Below are 19,033 nucleotides of genomic sequence, written 5' to 3'. Positions count from 1 at the left end.
CAGATGAGAGCACCTGCAAAAAATATGGCTTGGGCAAGGGAAAAGCACCCATGGAACAGAGGCATGCACCTCCTTTAGATGATTCAGAGGATGGTTAATTTGAAAGTTTTAATGTTTTTATAAGGATTGTATTAATTCTTTTTGGGATGCTTTTAATTTTTTTAAGAGTAGAATTAATAGTAGATTATTGGTTGTTTTGTGTCTTGCTTTAATTTTCTATATAGGAACCCCACATGGAGGAAACACAACAATTAGAGCTTTTAACGAGCAATGGAGGAAGCACCCACCAATAGCCTATGGAACTATCACGATCAAATCAAGTAACTTATTTCCTTATCTTTTTAGAGGCTACACATTGAGGATAATGTGTTATCTAAAGTGTGAGGAGTAACATACAAAATTTGTTTTAGATTTTTATGTGTTTTTTTTATTTTTCTTGACATTTGTGTGCTTGAGCTTGTATAAATGCAAGTGATTAGTTAGGAGCGTATACATAGGTTGTTTGTATCTACAATAAATTTGGTATGAGGATAGTTGATTTTAAATTTTTTATTATTAGATTATTAAGTTTTATATATTACATTATAAATAGACATTAAAGCAATTGAATGTATCAAATGATATAGAGAATACAAGGAAATAAGTATGCTAGTATGAATGATAAATTGTTGAATTTGTGATTGTTTGGTTGGTTAGAGTCGTGAATATTGAGATACCTAGCGATGACCTAAGGTATTGTTTAGAATACACCTAGAGTAAAAAAGCTAACTCTGTTATTTGTCTTTAGTACCTATTTTTAAGCCAAAAAAACACTTCTTGATAAACCTTTAATATAAAACCTGAACCAAAATAAGAATTTGTACTTATCCTTTTTTGTTGGTCATAAACTGTACGATTGTAGACATTTGGCTATACGTATTAAGGGTTAAGTAGATACATTATGATAGATTTTGTAAAAATAGAGTGAAATAGGAGGGATTAGTGTGATATAGTGATTTTAGGTTAGCCAATATGTGCAACAAAAGAAAATTTCGAGAAGAAAATCAAAACGAATAAAAAAATACTTGAAAAGTAAAAGCATTTGTGAGTGAAATGTGTTAGAAAAAGAAAATGTGACAAAGTCACAAAGTAGAAGAGCTCATTCATTAGTGCACAAAAACTCTTAAGCTAACGATGATTGGTATATTATGCTGTGACGTCCTATGTGGAGAAATAAGGATTGTGAAAAAAGGAGAAATAAGGCGGTGTGTGGGAAAGGGTTACTAAGGGGGAGAATAGGGGACAAGATGATGTCTCAAACTATTTTCATGCTTGAAACTTTTTGATACTTACTATTCTTGAAATTCATACCTATCCTAAACCTTAAAATGTTACAAGCGAAAAAGCTCTGTGTGATCTAGGTAGAGTTATTCACAGTTCAAAATCATACTGAACAATTGCATTTATGATTATTTATATTTTGCTAGGATAATCAAACTGTTTGTATAATTTATTGATGGATTCCTATATTTGAGACCCTTAATGCTTGTATGCTTTGTAATATACTGAACTTAGGTGTTTGATACCAAAAGTGGTAAGTCAGTTATATATTATGCCAAGATTATGTGTGAGTATGAAATACCTATTCATGTGCTCCAAAGCTAACAATTGTACCATACTTGTTCAAGGATCATCTTTTCATTTATTGTTTTTGTTTGTGTTGCTTAGATTACACTAGTTTCGCACTTTAAGAGCTTGAACATGAGCATTTTAATAAGTTTAATTACATTTTTTGTAAGTATTAGTTATGTTAATAAAATGTGCAATTTGAGTCCTTTGTTAACCTTAGGGGCCGAGTGAGTCCTAAGGGTGAGCTAATATACTTTATGAGTGTGCAGGATACCATTAAAAAGCATATTAACTTGGTACTAGTTGCTAGGTTGCAACACAGAGCATATGATGTGGCAACATAGGGAACAGAATAAGAAAAATCCAAGAATGCATTCGATGTCGTGACACAGCCTGAGGATGTCACGATATACCCTGGAGACACCCCGAATCTGAGTATACTACCCTCGATGTTACGACACAAGACCTGGTGTGTCACGACATCACCTCTGTACTGGAAATAATTACGAGCTAGAGGCATTTTGGTTTGTACAATCAAACATTAAATACGAAGACGGTAGCTAACCTAGGGTTGAGGACGACAGCCACCTTAAAATCTATAAATAGACTTATTTAGCACACATTAAAGACATCATTCATATTGTATAATTTTCTCTTTAGATCTAGTTTGTAGTTTTTCCCTTTTCTTAGGTTTTAGATTTTATTTCAATTCTTGTTATTTATCTTGGTGAAGGAATCAGATTTTGGAGTTACTGTCAAACTCTATGAGGATTCTACGCTTAATACAAATCAAGCTTCTTCTAAACTCTATTCTTAAAATTGTTTTTTATGTTTATTCTTCCATTCAAGTTTATATTGTTTATTAGATCCATAAGGAATTAATCCCCCTATGGGGGATTAACGAGTGGAGGTATCAATAATTAACTGTTTTGTAGGGGTTTCTTATAGGATCAATTATTCAGGAAAGAAAGAATCTAAACCCTAGGCCTAACAACCGTGGGAAGTCATTAAGGTGGGAATTAACCCAAATTTGGTATTGTCTATTCGTGAACACCTTAACCCTGAACAGGTCTGGACTGTGAGGTCAGAAGATAAGTAGTTCTTGCCGATTCAATATTTCAATGGATGTATCAAAAGATCGTACTGGGGAATTGACTAGTTGATTGAACAAGAAAGCTCGAAATGACAGTTGATTATGACTACCAAAGAGAGCTAGTCATGTAACAGCCCGGTTTTAGCTAAATCAAAATAGTGGTTTCGAAACCACAAATTCGATATCAAAAAATTATTTTTAATATTATTTTATATGTTTACATCATGTTATTGATATGTGTGAAAATTTTGTGGGCTAATTTTATCGATTGGTTGGTTAATTCAAGAAAAATGATTAAATCGCATAAAATGTAAAATGCATGTTCTATTAGTTAAAGGTGTCAATTAGCTTTGGTTTTTAAATATGGAGGCCGTAAATGGTAATTAAAGCATTTGATGTATAAGTGGACATTTATGGGCATAGGATGAATGTTTTAAATGGTTATTTATTAAAGGTTATATTTGTAATTTAGTAATTTATCATATAATTAATAAAAAAACCAATTAAAGCTTCATTATCATCTTCATCCACCGCAAGTTAAAAGAAGAAGAAGCTATTTTGGTGTTTAATATTCGACAACCCTAATTTCTTCAATTATTTATGTATTTTGACTCGGTTTTTAATGATTTATACGTTTTTGAGATCGTTGTTTCGTATTCTAGCTTGCCCGTACCCTAGATTTCGAAACTGTTAAAGATTTAACATGTTTTCATTGTTGAATGTTTGAGTAAATTGATGTTGAGGATAGATTATGATGGTTTATTGATAGATTAATAGTTTTTGTAAAGTGATTTTTGACAAAAATGTTAAAAAAGGGATTAAATTGTGAAATTTGCAAATTGTGTGGTTGAAATGTGAAATAAATGAAATTTTTGGCCTGCTAGGGACCTATATATAATTCGTCCAAGCATGGGTTTTGTTGACTTGTGTGAATTTTTGTGTATTTGTGAAATAGGGACTAAATTGATTAAATGCAAAAGTTTAGGGGCTAATATGTAAAAATGCCCAAATGTGTATTTTTGGATTAAATCAAATGAGTAGATAAATAAAAAGTTAATTTTGAATTCATATAGATCAAGAAAGAAAGAATTCCGATTTAGATCGGGGAAAAAGCAAGGTTATCGAGTAGTCGACTTGATTCGTCAATTCCAAATACGAGGTAAGTTCGTATATGATGAGTACATTATAAATGTATGTTAAAATGCTTTAATATTGCATAAATTGTTAAAACAGGAATGCATTCAATAAATCATTAAAACGGGAATGCATAATACTGTATAAATGCATGAATTGTGAACACGACTCTACGAATGCATTCAATGATAGAAACGAAAAGTGTGAAAGCCCAGTTGAACTTTAAGAATAGTCTTGTATTGTAACACCCCCTTAACCCCAAACCATCGCCGGAATAGGGTTATGAGGCATTACCAGACATATCAGACAACTTACAAAATAATTCACAAATAAATAATAATATTCATAGAATAATATAATAGTTAAGTCCTAATAATAGACGCTCGAAGCTAAAACGTAAGTTTAAAAGTGAAACGGAACTTGTTCAAATTCACTGGAAATTTTTCATAATTTAATTTAATTTAATTTTTTTTAAATTTCAACAGCATTTCTGCTTATTTTTACATAAAACCCCTGCAAACTTTAAACCCAAAGCAATCCAATATCAATACTCCAACCAATGATTAAGTATACTCAATTTCATCCAACTTATATTAAATAATAATTTAATACCTTATTTTAAACAATATAACATGTTAGTATATATATATAGTTAATAATATTTATTTCATTTCAATTATTTAATACCAAATCTACCATTTCATAACTTTGTATCATATTCATAATCCAAAACATTATAATCATTTATATACAACCAAAATCATTTAACTTAATGTATATAAATAATTTATATTTAACTACCTAGTACATGCCACTTAACCAAAGGAAGAAATACATCACCAAAATCTTCTTGTTGGAGTCGGGTTTGTTTTGGATGCTAGACCAGATCCGAAACTCTAATGACCTGCGCACAGAAACAACCGTACGCTGAGTATTTCATACTCAGTGTTATTACTATAAATCAAGACTATTTAACATTAATAAATTACAAACATCAACCATAAATTTTATAATCATTTAAACTAATTATATATATAATTATATTACTTCATAAATCTTAAATTCATATTTCATTTTTCACATACCAACTCAATTCATAATTTAGTTCATACATTCTTTCTCATACTTTTCAATAGTGCCCAAAACAATTAATCTCATTTTCAAAATTTTATTTCAATTATTTACCCTATTAACAAGGCTCGAACTTTGACAGATACGCGGATTCCACCCAAACACACCAGAATGTCCAACCAAACACACCCGGAATATTATAAATCCTCCATAACACACCAGTAAGGCATGAAATGCCTCTTCGGATAAACCGAAGTATATAATGACAGAAACATTTTCTCGGCCGAACTACAATCTCCTCATCACATCACAAATCCAATGGCATGCCATTTGTATCAAATCTAGTCCGACAAGTTAATAGGGTATTATTTTACTTTTCCAATTTCAATTTCATTTACACACAAATTTTCAATTCACAATCAATTCAAACATCTATTATCTTAATTCATATATAAATAAATTTTCACACATACTCATATTTAATTTCAAAGATATTACTTACCTTAACTTAATTATTCCATAACTATAAATTCAGTATACATTTAGTAAATAGTTTGAGTTATAGTAATACAAACCCAGAATACGAGTTTACTCCTCAACGATCTTTTCTTTTCCTTTGGATGCCGATGCATCGTTTTCCTTGTTAGCTACGAAAAAAAAACAATTTACATTATTAATTACAGCATTAATTTAATAATTAATTGAATTTTTATTCAATTTATTCCCTAATTCCCATTTAATCCTAATTAACTCTTTTATTTGTTTAACTTAATTTATACTTCATTTCTACTCATTTTCCTTCCATGTTCACCCTAACAATCTAAAGTTCATTATAAAACTCTAATTTAAAATTTCTTTCAATTTAATTTCCTAAAACACAAAACTTATAGCTTCTTTTACAATTTAATCCCTTTTTCAATTTCTAACTTAAAATTCATTCAATTAAATTCCTAATTCTTCTTTTTCTTTAATATGAACTTTGTTTAAAAGCTCATAAACTTTTAAACTATCAAATTAATTTCATTAAAACCTTGTTTTAAGACTTCTAAAACATCAAATTTAAGAGAAAAGGACTAAATTTAGCTTACCAAACAACCTTGAAGCTTTAAAATCCAAATTTTCCCCTTTTCTTTTCTTTCCTTTTTCTTCCCCTGTTTTTTCGATTGCTTTCTATTTTCTTTTCTCTGTTCTTTTGTTTCTTTTCTTTATTCTATTTCTTTTATTTGTTTTAGTTACTAATAATATATTATAATAATTTATTTATATATAATATATAAATATCTTCTACTTAATTAATAAGAAAACATGTAATCATGTTACAAGTGTATGCTTATTATTATTACATTTGTATTTTTTTTAACATCCACTTGTCAAAATCATACTTTATTATCATATAAGAATCTAATTATTTTAAATTGATTTAATAAAATTTATAACTAAATTAAATATTTATATAATCATTGTTTTTAAAAAAAATCTTAGATTTTTACTCCATTTTGCCGCATCATCTTCCCAAATAGGCTTAATTGCCTATTTGGTCCTTATTATTTCCTATTAACTTATAATTAGACTTTTACTCCGTATTCAATTTAGTCCTTTTTACTAATTACTCTAAATTAAGCTAAATTCACTTAATTTAAACCTAATTAAACACATCGCTAAACTCATAAATATTTTTAGTAATTATTTTCGAACTCGATTTACTAAGACGGAGGCCCGTTAATGTACTTTTCCGATGCCCGTGAATTTTGGGTCATTACATGTATACTATGGACAGGTCAATAAGTGATACGTTGAATTGGTATCGAGCCATGATATTAGCACTTCGGGTGCGTATATTACCGATTTGGCTTCGGACCATGCATATCGGATGAATTGGCTTCGGGCCATGATATCAACACTTCGGGTGTGTATATTATTGATTTGACTTCAGGCCATGCATATTGGATAATTTGGCTTCGGGCCATGATAATAGTTCATCAGATAAGTTACCTTGATTTGGCTACGGGCCATGGTATAGGTACTTATTGTACAAGACTCCTGAGTATCCGATTTCTATTCTGAATGGTTCAATGAGTAAACGAATGATGTGGTTGAGAAAGAGGTTACTACGAGGCGATACAGGTATGTGCAGAATCTATTTGAATATTAAATGGTGAAAGCTCGATGAGCTCGTATTTGATCATGGTTTGAGACATGAGAAATGTTTGTTGTTAATATGTATATTCTTTTGTCAAGTATAATTGGTTGATTTGCATTTATTTGATGAATTAAGTTATTCACATACGAGCTTACTAAACTATGAAGCTTACTTCATTTTTTTTTTCTATGTTTTATAGAGAATCAAGGCTAGCTCTGACTCGAGAGTCGTCAGGAACATCATCGCATTATCAAATATCTAAGTTGGTACTTTTGAATTATACATATATGGTATATGCATGTATAGGCTAGATGTGGTGTTTTTGGTTGTGATTATAGCCATGAGATTTGGTTTGTAAATTGTATATGTTTTGGTTTATATATATAGCCATAAGTGATGGCTTATTTTAGTATGTTTGGTATGAATGTGGTTATGGTTTTTGTAGTTGCTCAAATGGTTAATTGATTTGTGGAGTATAAATGCTTGAGAAATGCCTTAATGAGATATAAATTTTAGATGTTTTGTTGGTTATTTATAAGGAAGTTCTGTGTGTGTGAATTATGGTAAATGAACCATATGGTTTGATATTGTTTTGGCATGTATTTGGCTAAGTAAATAACAGTGATTTGAGATTTGTAATAGATGAAATTATAATCGTATGTAATGTGCATTTGGTTGATGATTTTGGCTTCCTAATTGTATAATGAAATGGTACCATTTTGCCTTGTGTAGGTACATTGAAGTTAGGGTGGAAAATTAGCTTTGCAAATGGCCTATTTTTGTCCACGCTAGTAGAGACACGGGCGTGTGTCTCAACCGTGTGTGTCACACGGTCATGTTACATGGTCATGTGTTTGCTAGTGTTGAAACTGAATTTAAGTCAATATGCTCCACACGGTCTTACACACGGGCGTGTGACTGGCCGTGTGGTACAAGTCAGTATACCCCTAATTGGCACATGGCCTAGCATACGGGCGTGTGACTTGGCCGTGTTGCGTAAGTCAGTATACCTTACAGGTTTGACACGGCCTAGAACACGGCCTGGCACACAAGCGTGTGTGGCCACTTCTAAGGGCACACGGGCTAGACACACGGGCGTGTGGTTGGCTGTGTGACCCAAGTCAGTATGTATGCCCTGTTTCCACACGGCCTGAGACACGAGCTGTAATGGCCCAAATTTGAGGTTATCGGAACAGTGGTTTCGGAACCACAAATCCGATGAGAAAAATTTTATTTTTCTTATATTTTTATGGTCTACAATTTCACAAAATGATTTTTTGAAAATTTCGTTCGAAAATTTCGACGTTTGGGCACTCAATTTAGTCAAAAGGACTAAATTGTAAAAAGTGCAAAAGTTGAGTTCTACATGTTAGAGGTGTCCAATTGTTATGAAACTTTAAATTGGAGGTCCTTATATGGTAATTATACCATTGGTAACTTGGTAGACAAAAATGGACATGAGATAAGTGAAATAGAAAATTTTTAAGTTAGGGGCAATTTGGTAATCTAGTAATTAAAATGAATTAAAAGGGAAAAAGATGGCAAAAATCATCATCTTCTTCATATGAACGAAATCAGCAAGGGGGGAAGCCATAGTTAGGGTTTTCAAGCTTCCAAGCTCCATAGTAAGTGATCCCAAGCCCCGTTTTTAATGTTCTTTACGTTTTTGAGATCCCGGTAGCTTAATTTAGCTTATTCTAGCAATAATTTAACCTAGGGTTTATATTTGGAAAAATACCCATAGGTGAAAAGTGTTTATTTTGATGTTTTATGATAGAATATGAATCTAGAAATTATGTTAAACAACTTTTGCTAAGCGATTTTAAGTGAAAACGAGTAAAACGACATAATCGGTAAAAATACCTAATGTTCATAAGTACATGTTAGAGTGGGAATTTGATGTTGCCATAGAAGGGAAAAATGTTCAGAATGTTATAAAACATAAGAATAAGAGATGAAGTTTAATTTCCGAGCCTTCGGACAAAAATGTAATTATGTAAAAGTTTAGGGGCAAAATTGTAATTTTGAAAAAGTTAGAGTCGAGGGCTGTTTTGATGAATGTGATTATTAAATAAGTTAAATTTACTATTTTAGATCAAGAAGTACGAAACTCGAGGTTAGACAAAGGGAAGAATAAAGTTGAAGACTAAGTTGGTGAATTTGGCTATAATTGGTACCGAGGTAAGTTTACGGTAAATAAATGCAATATTTCAATATTTATTATTAATGCTGTTAATTTCCAGCAATTATGAATTTATTTTATGAATTTATTTGATGATGATCCAAGCATGAAATGATAGAGAATTAAAATTTAAAAGTCCCGTTGATACATAAGGATGGTACTGGATACGAATGTCATGACATTTGGGTAAAGAGATCCCATGTAAGACCATGTCTGGGACATGGCATTGGCATCCTTAAGATCATGAGAGGTCCCCAGTAAGACCATGTCTGGGACATGGCATGGGCACCGAGACGAGAGGTCCCATGTAAGGCCATGTCTGGGACATGGCATTGGCACCGAGATGAGAGGTCCCCTATAAGACCATGTCTGGGACATGGCATGGGCACCATCACGAGAACATCCCATGTAAGACCATGTCTGGGACATGGCTTTGGCATGTTATTATCAGAAGAGACCCGAGTATCCTTATTATTCCAATGTAGCTCAACGGGCTTGTAAACGAATCATGTTCATGAAAGTTCAGTTTAAAGCATAAATGGCAAGCTCAGGTAAGTTGTAAGACTTAAGAACTTATTATACTATCAATTGATGTTCAACGATGCAGCAAGGATTGAGTAAGTTATGCACACAAGTATTCTAAGTAAACAAGTAAGAGAACTAGTATGAGATTAACTAAAGAGTAAACTAGAGATATAGACATTGAGTTTAATTATTTAAGTTAAATATTGTTATTTATTTGCTAGTAAACTTACTAAGCTTTATGCTTACTTCTTTTATTTCTCTTTCTCTTATAGTATTGCAAAGCTACTTCAAGGATCCTAAAGAAGTCGGAGATCGTCCACACTATCAACTACAACTGCTCGGTATTTTATATCGAAACACGTTTGAGTTATGGCATGTATAGGGATTTAGTTATTTTGTATGTTTGTAATGATGATTTTGCTAATGAGTGATGTGTAAGTATTTGATGATGTATGGTTATTAAAATGATTAAGGATGAAGGTGTTTGTTGTTATGAAAGATTAGGTGATAAATTATGCATGGAAATCATGAAAGGATAAAATTTTGCAAAGAAACAGAATTCAGGCAGCACAGTGACGTGAATTTGAAAAATCACCCAAGATAGTATAAAATGAATTAGAGGGTGAATAATATATGGAATTAAAGCTTGTTGAGTCTATTTTCATGGAAAAATAACGGTGTAGAAAAAGGAAATTTATATTTTAAGATATGTGAATTTTAGTAAGATAGGGTCAGAACTGTTTTTGGAGTCCCCTGTTCTGAGTTTAGAAAATAATTACAAATTGTAAAAAAATGGTTATGAGTTGAAATTTACATGCTTAGATTTCTTAATGAGTCTATTTTCTGTAGAAACAAGTAAGAACTTAATATGAAAATCCTACAGTGAGAAAACTTATTTTTAGTGACTAGAGGTCAGGGCAGTCAGGTGGTGAAACAGGGGAGACTTTAACTAATAAACTGTACTAATTTGCTGAACCAAAAATTCTAAAAATTTTATGTTGAGTAGATATATGAGTCTAGTTTCAGGGAAAATTTACGGAATTAAATTTCGAGTTCTGTATCTCAAGTTATAATTAATTTAGTAACTGCTGCGCGATTGGACAGATTTGCTGCGAATAATGAAATAAATTTTCAAACCTAGTTTTTATGCTCCGAATTGGTAAGATAAGCTAAGTAATGCCTCGTGCTCGACTCCGGAAACGGTCTCGGGTAAGGGGTGTTACACGAGCGTGTCTAAAGCCTTGTGAGGCACACGGCCTGTTCACACAGGCGTGTGACCCCTATATGGTTGAAATTTTTCTAAGTTTCTAAAATTTTCATATGTTATCGGTTTATCCCGAACCACTTCTAAAGCATGTTTAAGGCCTCATAACCCTTTATAAGGGACATGTGATTAATTGGAATGATATTTACTTGATGATAATAAATGTATGAGTTATGTATGTTAAAGGATATGTGTTGATCGGTAATACCTCGTAACTCTATTCTAGCGACGGATATGGGTTAGGGATGTTACAAGTCACCCATGCCTAGATTTGATATATATATCTGATTATTTGATTCTTGCTTTTCATTTATTTATTTTATTTTATTTACCTCTCTATTATTTTTAGTATAAATTATCCAAAACTCTCTTTTTAATTCTTTATACTATAATCTAATTAGAGTATTAATTAGTGATAAACCATAATATATACATATTTTTATCCCATGCTTGGCATATTTTTGATGATTTATCACAAGCTTTAGTGAATTTGATGCTCCTAATCCTTTAAATTCATGTTTTATTTTTAGGTGAGCATAGGAAGGCGAAAAGAGCAAGAAACGGGCCAAAACGGACAAAATAGGTCTAATTTACTGTTTCACGCGATCTAGGCACTTCCCCACCGGTAAACCATACGCCTGTGTGAGGCACAAGGGTAGGCCACATGCCCGTGTGTCATGGTCGTGTCGACTAGAAACCAACTCAGAGTTACACACGGCTTGAGCACTTTCATATGGGCATAGCACATGGCCGTGTCCCTGTCGAGCCCAAGTCTAATTCTACTCGAAAAAGACTAATCTTGAGGGTTTTGAAGCATTCCAAAGTCTATATAAACACCCTAGAAAAGGATTAAAGGGGGACACGCAGAGTAGAAGGCAGAAAATACTCAAGGATGGCCATCGGAATCAGCTCAGAAGTAGGATCTACTTCAAGACTGAAGATCTCCATTCAATTTCCTTAGAAGTTCTTTGGGTTTCTTTATGTTTTGTTGTTTTCCCAATTTTGAGATGTTTTCCATTATTATGAACTAAACTCCCTAAATACCTAGGGGAGATGAAACCTAAGACGAATCTTATTACTGTTTGAATTATATGATAAATACTTGTTCTTATTCCTAATTGTGAGTTTTAATCCTTGCTTTAATATTCTAGGATATTAATTTAGGTTTTTGATGTGCTTATTCAGTGGAGCAAAAGTCCCTGTTTAAGAGTAGATCTTCCATAATTAAGCGGAGTTGCATGCAATCCTAGAGATAGGATGACATAAATTTGCCAGATTAGAGTCAAATCTAATAAGGGAATCCATGGATCGAGTTAATGAGACAATAGGGGTTTTAATTAGAAATAGATTTTAATTAATCAACCTAGAGTCAGTTGTTCTTAGTCTCGAAAGAGATATTAACATAAATCAGGGATTTCTACGGATTAAGTCAAGTGAATAAATTGTCTAATTCAGAAATAATAAGTGAAGTCTAGGTGTATTCTTCCTTGGGTATTGTCTTCTCCATCAGTTTCCTAAACAGTATTTTTCAACTTTTATCTCTGTCTTAATCTTAGTTAATTAGATAATTAGTCTTAGTTAAAGCATTCCTTTAATTGTTAGGCTAGATAATAAAAAAGATATTAATTACTAGTACTTTTAGTCATTGTGGATACGATATTTTCGGTCTCACCATAACTATACTACTGTTCAATAAGTGCGCTTGCCTTAGTCGAATTTTTGGTTAGTTTAGCGACCATCAATTAGATTTATTTATGCTTATATTAGAATTAATTTAGTGCTCTCCTCCCTTAGGTACGACCCTCGGAGTATTTACCTACTTCGTTGTAACTATATTACAATCTGGCCTATATACTTGTGGATACCCATTTTTTCACATTTTTTGTGCAGGATTTCTACTCTGGACGTTGGTATGTTCGGAGACTGTAGCACCCCGAACCCGACCCAGACTTTATGACCGGATCTGACATGCCACATCGAAGCGTTCAAAACATTTTATATTGTTGATCCAGAAAAACTTACTTAGTGTTTTAAAAGATAATTTCATTATAGGTTAAAGTGAATGGAAGCAAGGTACCAAGAACTTACCTTCAATTTTCCTCCTCCTAGTGACCGAATACTCAAGAGCTTTCTCCTCTCCTTTCTCTTCTCTAACTTTCGGCTATGATGAACAAAGATGGACAAAACTTTGTTCTTTTCATCCTTTTGTTATTTTATTACCCAACATTTTATGACACAAAATAACTTATATTATTTGTGCGATACCTATGCCATAATGTCAATAAAAAAATGCCCATAATGCTTATCATGCCCATCATGGAACATTTACCTAACCCATTATCAATTTTTTTTTATCAATTTGTACCATAAATTATGGATATCAAGGGCACATATTGTCTTCAACAACATGATGGCCGGCCACTTCTTGTAAAATGGGAGGTTTGACATGCAAATCCTCCTATTTTGCACTACAATTTATTTGGCCACTACAAATTAGCCTATAGCATTTTCAAACATTTTCACATAGGTCCTATTTCATAATTTCACTCACAAATGACAAAATCAAAGCATGAAATTTTGCCAACATTCACAGAATTCTCGAAAATTGGGGCGTTACAACTCTACCCCCTTAAAGAAATTTTGGCCTCGAAATTTACCTGATCCAAATAGTTGAGGGTATTGTTGACGCATAGTCTCTTCTGATTCCCAAGTAGCTTCTTCCCTTCCATAATTACGCCAAAGCACTTTCACTAACAGGACAGATTTCCTTCTGAGAACCTTAACATCTCGAGCCAATATTTGCACAGGCTCCTCCTCAAAGGTCAAATCAGTCTGAATTTCAATTTCTGCAACTGGCAGGACATGAGCAGGGTCAGAACGATAACGCCTTAACATGGAGACGTGAAAAACATCGTGAATCCTGTCTAACTCTGGAGGCAATTCCAACTGATAAGCCACTGGGCCTACTCGCTTCAAAACTTGATAAGGCCCAATGAACCGCGGACTCAACTTGCCCTTTTTACCGAACCTTAATATCTTCTTCCAAGGAAAAACCTTTAAGAAGACCATATCACCTACTGAGTACTCAATCTCCTTACGCTTCAAATCTGCTTAAGACTTGTTCCTATCAGATGCTTCTTTTAATCGGTCCCTAATTATTCTGACCTTATCCTCAGTATCAGCTACCAACTCTGGTCCAAGAATTTATTGCTCTCCTAGTTTAGTCCAACAACTAGGTGTACGACACCTTCGTCCATACAGTGCTTCATACGGTGCCATCCGAATACTCGCCTGGTAACTGTTATTGTACGCAAATTCTGCCAACGGCAAGTAATCCTCCCAACTACCTCGAAAGTCAATCACGCATCTCCTCAACATGTCCTCCAGAATCTGAATAACCCTCTTTGACTGACCATCAGTTTGGGGATGGAAAGCCGTACTAAAGTTCAATCGCGTCCCCAACGCCTCATGCAACTTTTGCCAAAATCGAGATGTGAATTTGGGATCCCGGTCAGAGACAATCGAAACTGGAACTCCATGAAGTCGTACAATCTCCGCCACATATAGCTTGGCTAACTTTTGAAGCGAAAAGTCAGTACGTACAGGTATGAAATGGGCTGATTTGGTCAACCTATCCACAATCACCCACACCGAGTCTTTCTTTGATGGTGTCAAAGGTAACCCACTCACAAAGTCCATGGTTACCCTCTCCCACTTCCAAAGTGGTATCTTCACCGGCTGTAACAGTCCAGAAGGTAATTGATGCTCAGCTTTCACTTGTTGGCATGTCAGACATTTTCCTACAAACTCCGTTACTTCTCGCTTAAGTCCAGACCACCAGTACAATTCTTGCAAGTCGTGATACAGCTTATTCCCTCCAGGATGCATGACACATAGTCCCCCATGAGCTTCCTTCAATATTGTCTGCCTTAAATCAAAGTCCCTTGGAACACAAATTCTTCTTCGGAAACACAGAACTCCATCACCATTTAAACCGAACTCAGAAGTTTCCCCTTCCTTAACTTGTTGAAAACGAGCAACCAAAGACTCATCTTCCAACTGCTTTTCCTTAATCTGGTCCACCCAGGTTGGCCTTACTTGCAATTCAGCCAACAAACTACCATCATCATACAGACTCAAACGAGCAAACATTGCTCTCAGATCAGATACAGTTCTACGACTTAAAGCATCGGCTACCACATTAGCCTTGCCTGGGTGATACTCGATCGAACAGTCATAATCCTTAAGCAACTCAATCCATCTCCTTTGCCTAAGGTTCAGCTCCTTCTGAGTCAACAAATACTTAAGACTCTTGTGGTCTATGTATATAATACACCTCTCCCCATACAAGTAATGTCTCCAAATCTTAAGTGCAAATATCACTGCCGCCAACTCCAAATTATGAGTAGGATAGTTCCCTTCGTGAGGTTTAAGCTGTCATGATGCATATGCAACCACCTTACCTTCCTGCATTAACACGCTGCCCAAACCCACGTGTGATGCGTCACTGTACACAGTAAAATCCTTCCCAGACTCCGGCTGAATCAACACAGGTCTTCAGTCAGAACTTTCTTCAACTTCTCAAAAGCTTCCTGCTACTTCTCAGTCCATACAAACGGTACTCCTTTCCTTATGAGTTTTGTCAGAGGTGCTACCATCACAGAAAAACCTTCCACAAATCTTCTGTAGTATCCTGCCAACCCTAGGAAACTTCGAATTTCTGACACCGTCCTAGGTGGTTTCCACTCCAAAATTACTTCAATCTTTCGAGGGTCCACCTTAATCCCTTCTGCAGAGACCACATGTCCTAAGAAGGTTACCTCATTCAACCAAAATTCACACTTGCTGAACTTCACAAAGAGTTCCTTCTCCCTTAACACTCGCAGCATTATACGGAGATGCTCATCATGTTTCGCTTCAGTTTCAGAATATACCAGGATATCATCAATGAAGATGACTACGAATCGATCCAAGAATGGTTGGAACACCCTATTCATCAGATCCATAAATGCTGCAGGAGCGTTCGTTAGTCCAAATGGCATAACCAAAAACTCGTAATGACCATACTGAGTCCTGAATGCCGTCTTATGGATATCCGCCTCCTTGACCCTTAACTGATGATATCCAGATCGGAGGTCGATCTTAGAAAATACAGAAGCCCCTCTAAGCTGGTCAAACAGATCGTCAATCCTTGGCAGTAGATACTTATTCTTAATTGTCAGTCTGTTCAACTGGCGATAATCAATGCACATCCGCATTGTACCATCCTTCTTCTTCACGAATAGCACCGGTGCTCCCCATGGAGACATGCTTGGCCTAATGAAGCCCCTATCCAACAACTCTTGAATTTGTGCCTTTAGCTCCACCAACTCCTTCGGTGCCATTCTATACGGTGCGATAGACACTGGTGCCGTTCCAGGCAATAAGTCGATTCCAAACTCCACTTCTCAGTTCGGAAGCAATCCTGGAAGCTCCTCCGGAAAAACATCTTGGAACTCATTTATAGTCCTAACCTTATCCACAAACAATCCCTCCCCTTCCGACTGACTTACAAATGCCAAATAGGTCTCATAACCTTTCTGAATCCACTTTTCGACTCTTAATGCAGACACCACATTGGACAAATAATCCCTTCGCTCGCCTATCATCATAACCTCCTCACCCTCCGTGGTCCTTAACACCATTTGTTTTGCAGCACAATCCAAAGTCGCCCTATTCTTAACAAGCCAGTCCATTCTCAGAATGAGGTCAAACTCTCCGAACGGTAACTCCATCAGATCTCCAGGGAAAACCTTGCCTTGAGTTTCTAAGGGTACATCCCTATATAGTTTGTCTACCTTAACCGAATGACCTAAAGGACTTAACACAGATACTCCACTTACCATCTTCTCAGAGTGCACACCCAACAACCTAGATATGGCACATGCAACATAGGAATGAGTAGATCCAATATCTACCAAAGCAGTATATGGTATGCCAGAAACCAAGAACGTACCAGTTATGATGCCAGGTGCGTCGCCCTCCTCTCGACGACGAGCTGCATACACCAAAGCTGGCTCTCGAGCTTTAGCATTTTCGACACCCCTGCCAGGTGCCCCCCGACCTCGACCGTTTCCATTTCCACCCCTACCTTGTCCACGTCCTCTCGGTGGTTAGGGTCTACCCCTTACGGGTTGAGCAATCCTCTGTTCAGCAACTTGAACCTGATCAGCTTTCTAAGGGCAGTCCCGTACTCTATGCTCCATAGATCCACATCGGAAACAAGCACCAGAGCGTTTCCTACACTCGCCCAAATGTACCTTACCACAGTCTCCACAGATTGATGGTCTGACCACATTCATCGGCACTGCTCGAATTGGTTCCTCCACTCTTGCTCTCTTAATAATCCTATTTGCACCACCCGAGGGTCCTGAATCCCTTTAAAAATGGTTCCGATCCTTCTCTCGATTTTACTTTTTAGCATGCTTAACCTCCTCAGCGATCCTTGCCTTCTCCACCAAGACCGCGAAGTCTCGCTCCCTCTGCGGAGTGATCAACACCCTGAGGTCATCTCTAAGACCATCCTCGAAGCGCACACTTCGCTCATACTCCGTAGCAACTATGCCCACGGCATACCGGCTCAACCTCAGAAACTCAGCCTCGTACTCGGCAACTGTTTTACCTTCTTGCACCAGATTCAGGAATTCCTTCCTGCGGGTGTCCACATAACTCGCTCCAATATATTTCCCTTTAAAGGAAGTCTTAAACAGTTCCCAAGTTACCCTATCAGCTGGGGTTCCTTCTCTCACAGTGAGCCACCACTAGTAAGCCTCGTCCCGTACAACAATACGACTCCTTTCAGCTTCTGGTCCACAGAGCAATCCAAGTCATCCATAATTCGTTCTGTGGCCTTCAACCAATATTCTGCCACATTCAAGGCGATACCAAACACACCCCTAAAGATCTTCACTCTATTGGTCCGGAGTCGTTCAGAAATCGATCCTCGAATTCCGTTGCCCGAACTTGTCCCGACAACCCTTTCTAGAACACGAAGCATTGCCCGCGACAGAGCGTCATCCCCAGCACCACGATCATGAGACTCCACTTCCGTTGCCGATGGTACCGGTGCATCTACCGTCGGCATATGTCCCGAAGACGAAGATACCGCTCGAGCCATTCCTCGGCCACGTCCACGGCCTCTTCCGAGCGGCTCTTGTACTCATATCATATTATCTGTTTACGAATTTTATGCATTAACTTAGTATTCCAATGATTATTACAGATGTTTTATGAATCAGACAGTAATTCAAAGTTTGTTTTCGCAGAATCGAAGTCTAGCTACAGTTTCAATCTCTTATCAGATTTTTCTATGGTTTCAGTATCATCCTATCTAGAGTGTCCTAGTAGGGTTTCAGCACAGACAAATAATTCAGAAAAATATTCAGAAAAGAGTAGTACTTACAGCCTTAGTGTCGGGGATTCAGTGTGCCACCTCATCAGTTTTCAGATAAACTCAAAAGATTTAGACTTTTTGAAATCCATTTTCCAAACATTTGTGTTAAAAAAAAACAAGTTTGGAGATTATCTCTTTTAAACAGGAAATTTTCAAAAGTCAGGTTTTTCCAAAAATACCCTCTCTTTTTTGGCATAAAGTTTTGAAAACCCTTTTTGGACTTGATCCACAATAGAGTTGTTGCAACTGGGCTCTGATACCACTAAATGTAGCACCCCGAACCTGGCCCAGACGTTATGACCGGATCCGACATGCAACATCGAAGCGTTCAAAACATTTTATATTGTTGATCCAGAAAAACTTACTTAGTGTTTTAAAAGATAATTTCATTATAGGTTAAAGTGAATGGAAGCTGTGCACCAAGTAGGAAACCGGAAAAGAGGTGGTGAGGCCATCGGACTGCTTAAGTACCAAGCTCCTTTCGGATCCAATCCTAGACATGCATACCGCCATTGCCACACCTTAGCGTCATGGATATTTCTAGGAAACCGATTTGATTAAGTCATTTTTAGGAAAAGTGATTA

This window comes from Gossypium hirsutum, chromosome A09 (genome assembly GCF_007990345.1).
Source record: "Gossypium hirsutum isolate 1008001.06 chromosome A09, Gossypium_hirsutum_v2.1, whole genome shotgun sequence".
Classification (NCBI taxonomy): domain Eukaryota; kingdom Viridiplantae; phylum Streptophyta; class Magnoliopsida; order Malvales; family Malvaceae; genus Gossypium; species Gossypium hirsutum.
Note: the sequence above shows the minus strand (reverse complement) of the source record.